This window comes from Protopterus annectens, chromosome 16.part0 (assembly GCF_019279795.1).
Source record: "Protopterus annectens isolate FY-2018-M chromosome 16.part0, PAN1.0, whole genome shotgun sequence".
In the NCBI taxonomy this organism is placed as follows: domain Eukaryota; kingdom Metazoa; phylum Chordata; order Ceratodontiformes; family Protopteridae; genus Protopterus; species Protopterus annectens.
In genome coordinates this window covers 104,424,430-104,440,015 of record NC_056750.1, presented here as the reverse complement: position 1 = coordinate 104,440,015, position 15,586 = coordinate 104,424,430, and positions in this window count along the sequence as shown.

Genomic DNA, 15,586 nt, shown 5'->3' with positions numbered 1-15,586 from the left:
ATGTTGTAGGAGTGTAATGAGTTGGCAGATTTAAAAACTCCCTACAGCGTACTCTGTTATAAATATTGGGTGCATAAATGGCCTTAACTAAGGAAATTATTCTTTTGAGCTGGTACACAGGATTTGAATTGCCTAGACATGGTAAGGTCTCATAAAGTTGAATTATTTTGGCTGTTAGATTCAGATCAGGATGCAGCACAACTTACCAGATTCTTTCAGTGAGACAGACAGTTGAGAAGATGCTAGAGATGAGGAAAGAGTGCAACAAGGCATTCCTTGACCTAGAGAAAGCACATGACAGAGTCATGAGACAGCTGATTTGGGCACTCCTGTGGTAGTTTAAAGTCCGAGGAACATTGGTAGAATTAGTGCAAACTATGTGCAAGGACACAATGACTCAAGTATAGTGTTCGGTTTCACAGTGGGGTTCCCAGTGGAAGTGGGTGCACATCAGGGCTCAGCTCTGAGCTCACTGTTGTTCATAGTGGTGATGGACTACATTAGTAAACAGGTTGGAAGGGTCAGATCAGCAAAGTTGCTGTATACAATGTATCATTACAGGCAGACTGACAAGATCTTCAGCAAAGGCAAGGGGAATGCAAAACTGAAGGCACCTGGGATGAAAATGAGTACAGATAAGACAGTGGTAATGACAGCAAATCAGAATTTGTAGAAGCTGAGAATTGAAATACAAGGGAAAATAGTGGATCAAGTTAAAAACTTCAAGTACCTGGGTGGGGTGGTTGAGGAGAGAAGGTAAGTCTGAATAAGGAGGTCAAAGCTAGATTCAGAGGGGCTGCAACCAACTGGCATTGAGTGTCAGTTGTATCATATGACAGAAAAATGCCAAAGAAGCTAAAAGTAAAGTGTACAAACCAGTAGTGTAACTAGTACTACTCTATGGTACAGAAACCTGAGGAGTAAAAGCAGAGCAGCTGAGGAAGCTAGAGGTGATAGAGACAAAGTGCCTGAGATGGTGGGAAGAAAGTAAGAGGAAAGAGAGCATCCAGCAAAGGGGTGGACAGATTCTGTAAGAGAACCGTGACAGTTAGCCATAAATGTCTAAAAAGATAAAAGTAGCATTAAGTAGAGAGAGATGGCCATGGATGACATGACACCCTGACCCCATGTAGAAAATGGGAAAAAAGAGGTTGATGATTTTGGTTGCCAAAAAATTACTAGAAAATGAAAATCATAGTCTAAATCAACTGTACTGTAAATATTTAATATTATAAAAGAGATAAAATAACTAGTAGAAGGATCTTTAGAAACAAGCAAATTACATACAAATAAATGGAAATTATAAGGACAATATATGCATATTATTCAGGAGGAGGAGTGAGGTTTAAGAGAAAGCAAGAATTCAGAAATGTATGTAATGTTAGAATGAAGATTGTTGCAAGGAAAGAAAAAAATTGTGATATAAAGTGTATATAAATGAAAAAATGTTAGTATGGTTTATTTTCTTTCTGTTAATGTATGTTTGCCTGCATAATAATTTAAAGATGTTAAAAAAGAATTAAAAAATGTACCCTGGAATGACGAAATCAAAATGAGAATATACAGTTTGAAAACTAAAAGTCAGTCATTATTACTGTCGGCAATCTTCACTAATTTACCAAAGAAGAGAAGTATGAGGCATAGCTATACCGAGCTGTACCCGTTTATGAAACCTACATAGCCCAGACCCCATAAAGGGAACAATTTCTAGAAGACCATCAGTATGACACAATGAAACAACTAAGAAAAAAAATCAATTTATTTTCTAACCTTGGATTACAGTATAAGGCAAAACTTTAATCACAAAACGCAAGTGCTTGCGCAGGAAAATCTGCTTCATCAGATGCTAATAAACTCTAATGAAATCAATTCCTTATATACAGATCTGTATTAGTGCTTAACAGTCACATGATATAATTCATTATCACATGATACATCACTAAATAAATAAATAAATAAATAAATATATATATATATATATATATATATATATATATATATTATAAAAGACTACCTATTCATATGCAATCACATTCCAACTGACAAAGCATTAATATATGCATAACAATATTGTCATTAAAATGCATATAAAAATATCTAAAATATATATAAAAACATCTAAAAATACTAACGTTTTATTTACTTATTCTACAACATAACTGGAATATGTAAGATATATAAAATTACATAAAAATGTATAAATATATATATGTGTGTGTGTGTGTGTGTGTGTGTGTGTGTGTATGTATACATATATATATATATATATATATATATACATATATATATATATATATAAGATATGTATATATATATATATATATATATATATATATATATATATATATCTATAGACATATGTACGTCATCTGAATAGAGGTCCAGATTATAGTTTGGGTTTAAGGGGGACATATTCATTCAGTCCATGTCCAACATCCCCTCTAAGCCTAACTATCCATCTGGCCTCTAATTGCTCTATCAAATTACGGCTGTCTCCTCCTCTTAAATTCTCAAAAATCCTACCTATAGCTAAAAACTTGAAAGTGTGCTCAGAATTTGTACTAATCACATGTTTGGCAAGGACGCTGATTTTATTTCTCTTGTTAATATGATAATAATGTTCTCATGTTCTCTCTCTAAAAGTTCTGTCTGTCTTACCTACATAGACGTTTTGACATTTTAAACAATGTGCTAAATATATAATGTGTTAACTATCACAAGTTGAATAAACTTTAAACTCATATGTTCTGTTTTGGCCAGGGTTTTCAAAACATGACGTACCATCAATGTACCTACAAAAGCAACATTTTCCACATGGCTTTGTCCCTGTAGGCTTTAGCTGAATAAGGTGCATTTTTCAGATAACATAGTTGTCTCTTGAGAGAATTCATGTTTCTAAAAAGAAACCTAGGCTCAGGATCAATTAAATCACATAAATCCTAATCTGTGGTCAATATACCCCAATGCAAGTTTATGCAACTTGTGATAGCACATTGTATATTTAGCACATTGTTTAAAATGTTGAAACTTCTATGTAGGTAAGACAGACAGAATTTTTAAAAAGAGAATATGAGAACATATTTATCATATTAACAAGAGAAATAAAATCATGGCCCTTTCCAAATGTGATTAGTACAAATTCTGAGCACACTTTCAAGTTTTTAGCTACAGGTAGGATTTTTAAGAATTTAAAAGCGGGAAGACATCCATAATTTGACAGAGCAATTAGAGGCTAGATGGATAGTTAGGGTTAGAGGGGACGTTGGACATGGGCTGAATGTATATGTCCCCCTTAAACCTAAACTTAATCCAGAACTCTATTCAGGTGACATACAAATGTTTATATATATATATATATATATATATATATATATATATATATATATATATATATGCACACACACACACACACACACACACACACACACAAACACACACACAAACACACAAACACACACACATATATAGGTTCATAGGTTCATAGGTAGATACTAGGCTATCTGCCCTAGGGCATTTATAAGCCTAGCCAGAGTGTATTTGGCTTCCGCCTCCCTATTAGATTAGCCTACTGTGCCTCTGTAAAGTAGGTCACAGAAGGTACCCTTTAAGATTAGTTTACTGTGCCTCTGTCTAGCAGGGACGCAGAAGAGATCCCAGGGGTGAATTTGCAATTTCCCATCCACGTGTCCAAATTTCACTTGAAGAGGGTCAGCGAGGGGCTATGTCTAACATAAATTGGGATTCTATTCCAGAGTGAAGGGAGCCTCTGGGAAATGAATCTGTCCCTCCAGCATGTCCTATTTATTTTTGTGCTGAGGTTTAAGTCCCTGGAGCGTGTAGTTGTAAGGGACTTGGATTTTTTGAGGTGGAGCATGTCCATTAATTCTGGGTTTGACATGGCTTTGTACGTCAGGCGTAGATCACCTCTGAGTAGGCGGTAAGCAACTGAGTAGAGCTGGAGTTTCTTTAGTTGAGCTGCATAGGACATCTGTTTGTAGCCCATGATCCTCTTGGTGAGGTACTTTTGGGGTCTCTCCGGTTGCTGCAGGTGTCAGGTAAGGTAAATCCCAAAAGGGGCATTGTATTCAATTATGGGCCTGATGAGTGACGAGTAGAGGGGCACAATGACCTCTGTTGATCTAGATGCGAACCCTTTCGTGATAAGGTGGGCTATATAGAAGGTCTTTCTAACCACTTTGGCAACGTGATTATCAAAGGAGAGATTACTATCTACGTTGGTCCCCAAATCTCTAATTACTTCTTCCATACTTAATGGATTACCACCTATGTGGTAATTTGTGGGCACCTTGTTTTTCCCAAAGGGGATGACTATGCACTTTTTAGCATTTAGCTTGAGGCCTTGGCTCTGGCACCAAGCATCCATCTCTGTGAGACCCTTTTGGAGGATGTTTGTGTCAGCTGGAGAGTCGATTATGGTCCCCAGTTTGCAGTCATCTGCGAACTTTGTCAGCCATAATCCTCCTGTGTTAGCCTGAACCTCAGAGAAGTATAAACCGAACAAGAGAGGTCCCAGAACTGAGCCCTGCGGGATGCCACTTGTAACTGGTTTGGATTTGGACATGGCACCTGCGATTCTGACCATGTGGGTTCTATCCCTGAGCCAGTTTGCAACCCATCTTGTGATATAGGGGTTGATATTTAAGCTGGTAAGCTTATTTATGATGCCCGAGTGGGGTATTGTGTTGAAGGCTTTTGCGAGGTCCAGGTAGGCTGTGTGGACTACCTTGCCCTCATCTATGGCTTTGGTAACTGTTTCAAAAAATCAACTAGGTTTAAGAGGCAAGATCTGCCCTTAACAAAGCCGAATTGGGTAGGATCCAGTGTCTGGAGGCTCCCAATGTCTTTGTTTATGAGTTCCATGATCATACGTTCCATAGCTTTACAGACCAGACTAGTCAGGCTTATGGGGCGATAGTTTCCGGGGTCCGTTGTGGCACCACCTTTGTGGAGTGGGACCACTGTAGCTGTACGCCATTCTTTGGGTACATATCCTGTAGTAAGGCTAAGTTTGAACAGTGACTTAATGTGAGGGTTCAGTTCTTCTTGGAGCTCATGTAAGACACAGCCTGGGACACCGTCTGGTCCCATAGATGCTGTGTTTTTTGCTTTGGAGAGGGCAGCTTTCACCTGTGCATCTGTGATGTCAGGGAGGTTACATTCAGTTGGGATAGGCATTTGCTCCTTTGGGGGGGAAGGGGTGGGAGAAGTTTGAGCTGAATCTGTCTGCCAGGATGTTGGCTATGTCTGTAGGTTTGGTATATTTTGTACCGTTATACAACAATTCAGAGCATATCTGGGAGTTTCCACCCATATTCCTGACATAACTAAAGAAGGCCTTGTGATTATCTTTAGTGTCTAGGGCAATTTTTCTTTCGAAACTGGCCTTTGATGATTTTATGAGGGATCGAAGTTTCTTGCTAATACTGATCAGAGATGCCTTCCCTTTTTGGGATTTTGCTCTGTCATGTAGTAGCTTCCTCCTTCTGCTGTATAGCTTATTTATGGCCGGGGTCCACCAGACAGGTCTCCTGTTTAAGGAGGAGTGAGTCTTGGTTTTATTTGGGATAGCATGATCCATGCATTCCTGCAGGTGCTCATAGAATGCATTTGTAAAGGATTCTGCGGATTGGGCTGTATTATCCTGTGGCCCAGGGGCTTTGAAGGATTCCACCTCAGTCTTGAGAAGTGCAAAGTTGGCTTTTGAGAAATTCTTTACAGTGATTTCCTTGGCTGGGGGTGGGGACGGGATATGGATGTCCAGGGAAATTTGTTTATGGTCTGATATTACCAATGAGGGGTTTACCTCTGGTGTGGAACATAGAGTCCCCATGTTATATATATATTTCTAGGTATACATTCTTATGGAATTTTATATAGCTTACATATTTCAGTTATGTTGTAGAATAAGGAAATAAATATTTAGTATTTTTAGATGTTTTTATAAATATTTTATATATTTTTATATGCATTTTTGATGACAGTATTGTTATGCATATATTAATGCTTTTGTCAGTTGGAATGTGATCGTTTGCATATGAATAGGTAGTCTTTTATAATATGTATATACTTATTTAGGGATGTATCATGTGATAAGGAATTATATCATGTGACTGTTAAGCAGTAATACAGAGCTGTATATTGTTGTTGTTGTTGTGTCCTTCGGCTTTTCCCGGTTAGGGGTCACCACAGCAGAACTCCGGTCCGCTAATGATTGGCAGTAGATTTTTACGTGCCGAGTTGCCAGCTCTGATGCACAACCTTCAATGAAGGTACGCCCATTCATGCATGTCTCCACACAGAAGACACTTTAGCTGAGAAACGAGCAGGACAATGTCTTACTGTGAGGCAACAACGCTATCGCAGCACCACCACCTCAGTATAATACATAGCTGTATATAAGGAAGTGATTTCATTAGAGTTTATTAGCATCTGATGAAGCAGGTTTTCCTGCGAAAGCGCTTGTGTTTTGTGATTAAACTTTTGCCTTATACTGGAATCCAAGGCCGTTTCTGAGTCCATTTGTGTTTTCTCATTTGTTGGAACATGTGTCTTCTTGGGACTCAGATATCTGGATAGGTTGGTGGTCATTTTCTTGTTTCTATTTTCCAGACTGTTTTAAGTATGAGAATAATAAGGCAAGCTCCATGACTACTGTCTTTCAAAAACTAAGGTGATTAACCTAAATATTTAAACAGAGTCCTTCCATATCTCTCAACTACTTTGCTCCAATATTCTGGGCAAATTAAAAAAATAATGGGGGTGCAAAGGCTCACAATCGGGGACAATTTTTTTAAAATATTACACTAATTAATTTAAAAAGTTACTAGAACAGGTTTTATATTAGTATGCATGTTTCAAACAATAAAAAGTATGAAATGCTAATGAACAGCATTACTGACTGACTGTAATCCTCATGACTTCAAGGAAAATCAAAAATTTTATGAGGGCCAAAGCAAAAATATGAGTCATCAAACTGGATTGTAGCCAAGAATTTACAAACTGTAACACAATAGACATAATAAAACATCCCCATTCCTGTAAAAGGTTTAGATTATGCCAGAGTGATGAATTCTGCTGTGACAATCATAATGTATCCCCCTTAAAATGTGTAAGCCATGAGGTGGTACTGCCGTTCATTATATCACATGGACTGTCTACGAGTCTCTGTGGAGCAGAGTGAAAAATTAATGTACGATGCAGTATTGTGGCAAACCTCTGTGCCACCTAGTCTCAAAGATGTCCACTGAGACTAATGCTGTCATTCAGCACCATGTGTCTGTGCCACTTCACAGCAGCCAATCCCAGACGTTCAACCACACTATTGCCAGTACTGAACACCAAGCCTGGGTGCTACATTATAGCAACTAATCCCATATGTCCATTCTCACAATGAACAATATGAAGCACTAACAAGCCACTGTGTGGCAACATGGAAGGTGGTCCACAACATAACATTCATCTTCTGCGAGCTATGCCAGCACATACAGTGTAGCCTAAAAATCTGGCCTTGGCTGGAGTAACAGCATTAATTTATCTAAACCCATCACAATGAGCACCTCTGAATCAATTGTTTAAAAAGACTAACTTAATCAAAATTATATGATGATCTCTCAAAATTTCCAGTGCCCATGTAGCCTCGGTTGTCACTTATCCCAATGAATTTTACTCCAGACTAAGAAGCAGCATATATCAGGCCTTTGCAACATTGACAAGCTATATAATAAAAGAAAAAAAAAAAAACAATATTTAAGGCCTATAATAAATCAGACTCTAGCCATATTAAAGTCTCCATCAGAAAGCTCAGCAAAAGTCTTAAAGTTACCATAAGGAAGATGAGAGTGGAACATCACAAGGAGCAATAAGAAATCTTAAGCAATCTTTAAGCAAAGCCACAAGAGCTAAGTTACTGAAAGTGTCTATCATTGTGTCCCTCCATAAAGTGATCCCAGGAACTACAGAACCATCAGGATAAGTACAGTTTGAAAGGCCATGCAATGTATTCATTTAATTCAGATTTCATAAGCTCCAATATAAAAAATAACGTGCTAGACCCATAACAATATTGTTTTGTCATAAGAAGACGATGGCTGTTTGATTCTGTAAACGTCTTCAAGAAAGTCAGTGTAACTGTAGATTAGTCTTGCAGTTCATACTTGGATATAGCCATGACCTCTGACACTGTTTCTTCTGCTGGTATTCCTCATAATCTTAAATCAGAAGAAAGAAACCAAATAAAATAACTTAAGCTGCAGAAAAAAGGTGTAATGGCTCCCTTACGTAAACTAAAAGTAAAACAATGTAATGTCTGATGAAGTTTAATATATTGTTAAATGAAAGCGTTCATATATCTGGTGGATTTTAATATATTTTTATTAAAAGTTATTGAATTTTCAGCTGTTACAGCTTTTTATTTTTGGTTTACGTAAGGGAGCCATTACATCTTTTTTCTTCAGCTTAACAGTTGCATAATCTTGAATGCCTAAATAGAGGCCCTTATGTTGTAAGACAGATAGCAAACTGGCAGATAGACAGAACTCATGTAGTTAAGTAGAAGGTGCCACCTTAAAAAGCAAAAAGGTGGTTAGACTGAGTACAGTGATCCCTTCTGTTTAAGATCTACTTGTTGGATCTCCAGATCACTAATTGGGACATATCTTTGACTAAATGTGCCACTGAGTTCCAGATTGTGTTGTCATTCACTCAGCAGCTGATAACACCATTGATTTGTATAGTTTAGCCCATAAACACCATTGATTTGTATGGTTTAGCCCATAGCAGAATCAGGAAATTGGTTTAAGTTAAATGCAAAGGAGAGTAGCATTGTCAAATCTGGTAAATAAAACAAGAAAACAGCTTACATCATACCTGGCATCCCAGTCCAAAACGAGATGTTATCAGAGATATCTTGTGGACAACTCCCTATCTGTTGACCACCATGCAGTAACAGTAGTCAGGACTCCATATCCCAAGACCAGTTAATATATCAAAGTATCTCATTCAAGTCAAAGGAAGTTACCTTACCTCAACACTCCATCCTGATCAGAGCAATTATATAATATAATGCCCTTTACATATACATCTATCCAAACACATCACACAGCTACAAATACCTCTGAGATTCCTAACTAAAAACATTCCCAGAGACTGAGGCATTGGAGGGTGAGAGGGGCACTTAGTGATCTAAAAAGGGCCATTTTTTACAACTATTTACTACCACAACATAGGTTCACTTGAAGGACAGTTTAAGCTTAGCCAGTTTCCCTTTTGGTGCTTGAATTAACATTTCCTGGTTGGTCTTACCTATCCCATGGCTGATAATTGTATATTAGCCCTAGTGAGAATAAATGTGATCATACAATAGATAATTTGAGGAGACCCATGTAAGGGATGCAGCATTTAGGAACTGGCTCTATCCATTAGTGGCACAATGGGCAGTCTTGGAGTACATTTTCTATTATCCATCCTTAGATCCAAGTTGCATTTGAATATGGACAGGGATGAGCTTTGTTTTACTTGAATGGATAGTCTGTTCCAGAACAGTGGTAGACTCTGCGATATATATCCATCTCTCCACAACATTCAGTTTAGATACTGGCTTGAGTATTTCTGATGCCATTTGACTTACTGGTGTTTAGATCCATCAGTATTAGGTCGGAGGATGCCTTGTATGCCAGACACAGGTCACCTCTAAGCACTGTAGAATACTGAGTATAGTGATAAGTCTTTGAGGTGGTCCATGCAAGACCTATTGTTTAGGACTTGTATATCCTTTTAGTAAGGTATCCCTGTGGGTACTCCAATTGTTGTATGGGTCTGGGCAGTTACATCCAAAATGGGCATTATACAAAATGACTGACCTAATGAGGGCTTTGTAAAGGGGGACAACAGCATCTCTAGATCTAGTTGCAATCAATTTGTTTATAAGCTGTGCAATATAAAAAAGTACAAAGCACCTCGGACCCAGAAGGTAGATAACAAACAGTTTTAATACAATATAGAATTGACGCCAAGAAAATAAAACAAACATTTTCGTCCTCAACTTCATCAGATAAATTCATGCATTTAAAATCACCTTTTATAAATCACATAATTAACAATCATCCAATGGATTTAGCTTTGCAATTAAATAGCTTTAGCTTTGCAATTAAATAAAAAAGCTTATTAATGTACACTTCACTTTCTTGCAAAAGGGCTATATATGAATCATATATATAAAATATTTGATACAACATCAGATATAAAATCAAAATAAAAATACTTATAAAACAAATGTGTGGATATCTTTTGTGTGCAATGTATGTTATTTAGAATGTTATTTAGAATATAAATTATTTGAAAAAACACTTAAAACAACTAATAGTTCCCTCTACTGGATGTCTACATTATTACAAGCTAAAAAATACATTTTAAAAAAACTGAACCTAAAAGTCTTCACACTCTCTAACAGACCATTTAAAAAATACATAAATTAGCAGAAATATTTATAACTTTGCAGATCTCAATTTTAAAACAGGAATGAGAGATATCATATCATTGAGACCTGGAACTTTACGGGGTTCTAAAATTATTTGCCAGTACAACTCTCTATATTCTACAAGAGTTTCCCACATACCACCCCGAGGGTCTACAGCCACTGTTTCCAAGATAAAGAACTGAAATTCTGCTTGCTTACAAACAATACAGTGCCTATACAATGCATTGTTTTCACTTCTAGTCCTGATATCATAAAGGTGCTCATAAATTCTTTGCTTGAGCTTCCTTTCACTCTTACCAATATAAAATGCATCACATTTTTTACATAGAACTAAATAAATAATACCTTTAGTATTACAATTCGCAAAGGTATTTAAAGTCAACTTCCTTTTCCTTGCTTTCAAGTATACTGATTCTCCTGTTGCAAGGTGTGAACAATAACTACAGCTTCCACACTTAAATAAACCTTTTTTTCTTTTTAGTACCTATTTCTAAGCTGTGTCTGTTTGCACCCCTCTCAAGTATACCTTTAATATTGTTACTTCTCCTATATATATACTTTAGTTCATTATCAAAAATGTGATTTAAATCTGACAATTTTGCAAAAATGTTTCCACTCTTTATCCACTATTCTTCTAACTACCCCTGACTGACCATCATATGTAGTAATAATTCCTGAATTATAATTGTCATTTGTATTTTCATTATACCTTATTTGTGTATTGGCTGTTTCTGGTTTACCTAAAATAGGGGCAAATCTACCTCCCCTTTCACCAGAAACTTCCTTACATATTTGGTCAAACAATTCTTCAGGATAACCCCTGTTTAAAAACATCTCTTTCAACACTTCACACTGACTAAAAAATGTGTTTTCATCTTACTATTTTCGGATGGATACCCAGTCGGCTGGTATTACGGACAGTAGCACCAAAGGAGCTGAGATTGGAGAGCTTCGGAAGCTCATAGGACAGCTGACACAGCTTGTTGGGCTGCTTGCGCCCGTTAGCCAATCCATGGCTTCGCTGTTATCGTCACTTCCTTTGCTGGGCAATCAGGAACTGTTCAGGCATTCTGCTTTGCATGAAGGAACGGCCATTTGTAACGAAGGAGAGGTTTGAGAGAGTAATGCAATAAATGGTACAGATTCAGGGAGCTTGGATGGATTTCCTAACATTATTTTAGACAAAGGAAGGGAGAAACATTCCCTTGAACAGTCGCAAGCCACTCAGAGGAATATGGGTTTGGCAAATGAAGGAGACAGCAATGTTTTGTTACCAGGTACTGAGAGACAATTAAGAGATGTTTTAAATGTCAAATTTGATTTTGGAAAGAAGTTTATTAATACTACAACTAACGGAACATATGTTCAAATGCTAGAGGACTTGGACTACTATTTATATAAATATAAAATGTTTGAAATGGACAACGCAGATTTGAAACATTGCCTGTATTTAAATATAGTGCCCAAGGGCCTTAGAGTTTGTAAATATCCTAATAATGTTGTAGATGGCACTGAATTTTATCACCAGTTAATTACTGCATTTGACAATTGTGGCTTTGAGATAATGAGGGCTATTATTAAAAATAATGAATGTGAAATGGAGAAATTATACACTTATGTAGAGCGTAGCAACAAGAGCATTGTTAATTATTTATTATTTACATTAGAAGAAGAGAAGGGAAAGTATTATAAGTTGCTTAGAAACTTGGAAGTTAAATGTGTTGAAGTACAAAACAGGAAGATAGGTAAAATAGAAAGAGATTTAAATGAGTATAAGACCAAGACACAATATCCTAAACCCAAATTATGGGGAAGAAGAGCTACAGTATATCAAGATAAAGAAATGCATAGTAGTACAGAAAATGAGGTTCCTGTTTATAATTTTTTTTTTATTTCAACTTTGCTGGACAACTGTTTTCAGTGGAGATGTCCATTTTTCAGTGGAACATACTAAAATATCCAAAACTAAACACACAAAATACATAAAGTAACACACAAAACGGAAATGAATTAGATTCTTCTGAGTTTCCTCCACTTCGAAGGTCTGAAAGATTAATATACAAAGACCCAGTTAATTATGGTCCAAAAAACTACAAAGAGAGGGGAGGGAATGAAGGCCGCAGGGGAGGAAACAACAAATGTGGAACCATTAACAACTATAGCAAATGAAGGTGTTAAGTTGACATACAAAGACTTCAATATTTTTAACTATTCTAGTACTGTTGTGACAAAATCTTTTTTTGATTTATTTTCAAAAGGTTTTGGATTTATGCCTAAGCAGAAAACCAACATTTTTAAATTGTTAGTGGATATCAAACTATTTATTAGAAAGAAAAATTTGGAATTGTTGTTTAATGGCAAAAATATTAATTTTAGAGAAGGAAAATTAATGCGCAAAAGTATATTTAATCCACCTTTGTACACCCAGTTAAAAAATTTCGAACTGGTACTAGAAAATGAGTTAAGGAAGTCCTTGAGACGATACAATATGCAATTCAACCTGACCTTGGCAGAACAGGAAATTCTTAGAGACTTGAGTAACAATGAAAATCTTAGAGTTATGAAACCTGACAAGGGTGGGGGGGGGGGGGGGTTGTATTGATGGACTACATTACTTATGAAGGTAAAACACTTGAAATTTTAGGTGACTCAACTAAGTATACTAGGACGTCCATTAATTAAATTAATGTAGCATATAAAAAATATATGTTTCATTGAATGATTTATTAATGGAAGGGCTGATTGATTTAGACACTTACAATTTTTTACACGTAGAGAAACCCAAGGTACCCTCCATCTTTGGCATCCCAAAGGTACACAAGGATGTCAATGACCCACCTTTAAGACACGTAGTTTCTGCAGAAGGTTCAGTGACTGCACCTTTGGCAAAATATATTGACAAAAAGGTGAAGAAACTAGTGATGAATAAGATTAATATACTGCGAGACTCTTGGCACGTTCTGAGAGGGTTAAATAACACCTCATGTACAGATAAAACACTATTTGGTACCTTGGATGTCATAGATTTATTTACAGGTATACCACATGATACAGGCTTAGAGGGGTTTGAGGAAATGTTGGTTGGTTTCAACGAAATCACAAATAATGAATTTAGAACAGTCTTAGTGTTAATGGAAATAGTGTTGAAGAATAATTTTATTTTTTTTGAAGGAGAATATTTCAAGCAGACTAGAGGGGTTGCTATGGGTGCACATTGTGCACCTACATATGCTAACGTTATAATGGTCTACTGGGAAAACAAATACATATTAACTTCAGTTTTTAACAGCAAGTGGATTTTTTATGGCAGATTTCTAGATGATTTGTGTTTTTTATGGCAAGGAAATGAAGATGATTTTAAGATGTTTGTTGATTATGTTAATGGAACAACTATTTTTTTAGAATTTACATACAATTTTAAGTATGAATAATTAAATTATTTGGATGTTAACATCGTTAAGACTAATGAAGGTTTTATGTCTAAAATATATCGATAGGAGACGTTTTCGAACTCATATTTATACTAAACTAGTTCACATCCTCCCCACCAAAAGAGTGGAGTACTAAAGGGTCAATTAGTATGTTTGAGCAGAAAGACTTCAGATGAAAACACATTTTTTAGTGAGTGTGAAGTGTTGAAAGAGATGTTTTTAAACAGGGGTTATCCTGAAGAATTGTTTCACCAAATATGTAAGGAAGTTTCTGGCGAAAGGGGAGGTAGATTTGCCCCTATTTTAGGTAAACCAGAAACAGGCAATACGGAAATAAGATATAATGAAAATACAAATGACAATTATAATTCAGGAATTATTACTACATATGATGGTCAGTCAGGGGTAGTTAGAAGAATAGTGGATAAAGAGTGGAAAAATTTTGCAAAATTGTCAGATTTAAATCACATTTTTGATAATGAACTAAAGTATATATATAGGAGAAGTAACAATATTAAAGGTATACTTGAGAGGGGTGCAAACAGACACAGCTTAGAAATAGGTACTAAAAAGAAAAAAAGGTGTATTTAAGTGTGGAAGCTGTAGTTATTGTTCACACCTTGCAACAGGAGAATCAGTATACTTGAAAGCAAGGAAAAGGAAGTTGACTTTAAATACTTTTGTGAATTGTAATACTAAAGGTATTATTTATTTAGTTCTATGTAAAAAATGTGATGCATTTTATATTGGTAAGAATGAAAGGAAGCTCAAGCAAAGAATATATGAGCACCTTTATGATATCAGGACTAGAACTGAAAACAATGCATTGTATAGGCACTGTATTGTTTGTAAGCAAGCAGAATTTCAGTTCTTTATCTTGGAAACAGTGGCTGTAGACCCTAGGGGGGGTGGTATGTGGGAAACACTTGTACAATATAGAGAGTTGTACTGGCAAATAATTTTAGAACCCAGTAAAGTTCCAGGTCTCAGTGATATGATATCTCTCATTCCTGTTTTAAAATTGAGATCTGCAAAGTTATAAATATTTCCACTAATTTATGTATTTTTTAAATGGTCTGTTAGAGAGTGTGAAGACTTTTAGGTTCAGTTTTTTAAAATGTATTTTTTAGCTTGTAATAATGTGGACATCCAGTAGAGGGAACTATTACTTGTTTTAAGTGTTTTTTCAAATAATTTATATTCTAAATGACATTCTAAATAACATACATTGCACACAAAAGATATCCACACATTTGTTTTATAAGTATTTTTATTTTGATTTTATATCTGATGTTGTATCAAATATTTTATATATATGATTCATATATAGCCCTTTTGCAAGAAAGTGAAGTGTACATTAATAAGCTTTTTTATTTAATTGCAAAGCTAAAGCTATTTAATTGCAAAGCTAAATCCATTGGATAATTGTTAATTATGTGATTTATAAAAGGTGATTTTAAATGCATGAATTTATCTGATGAAGTTGAGGACGAAAACGTTTGTTTTATTTTCTTGGCGTTAATTCTATATTCTGTTAAAACTGTTCTTTATCTACCTTCTGGGTCCGAGGTGCTTTGTACTTGTTTATAGTGACTTTATTTGCACCTTCCGTGGTTTTGTTTATAAGCTGTGCAACATAGAAATACTTTCTTTTGACTCT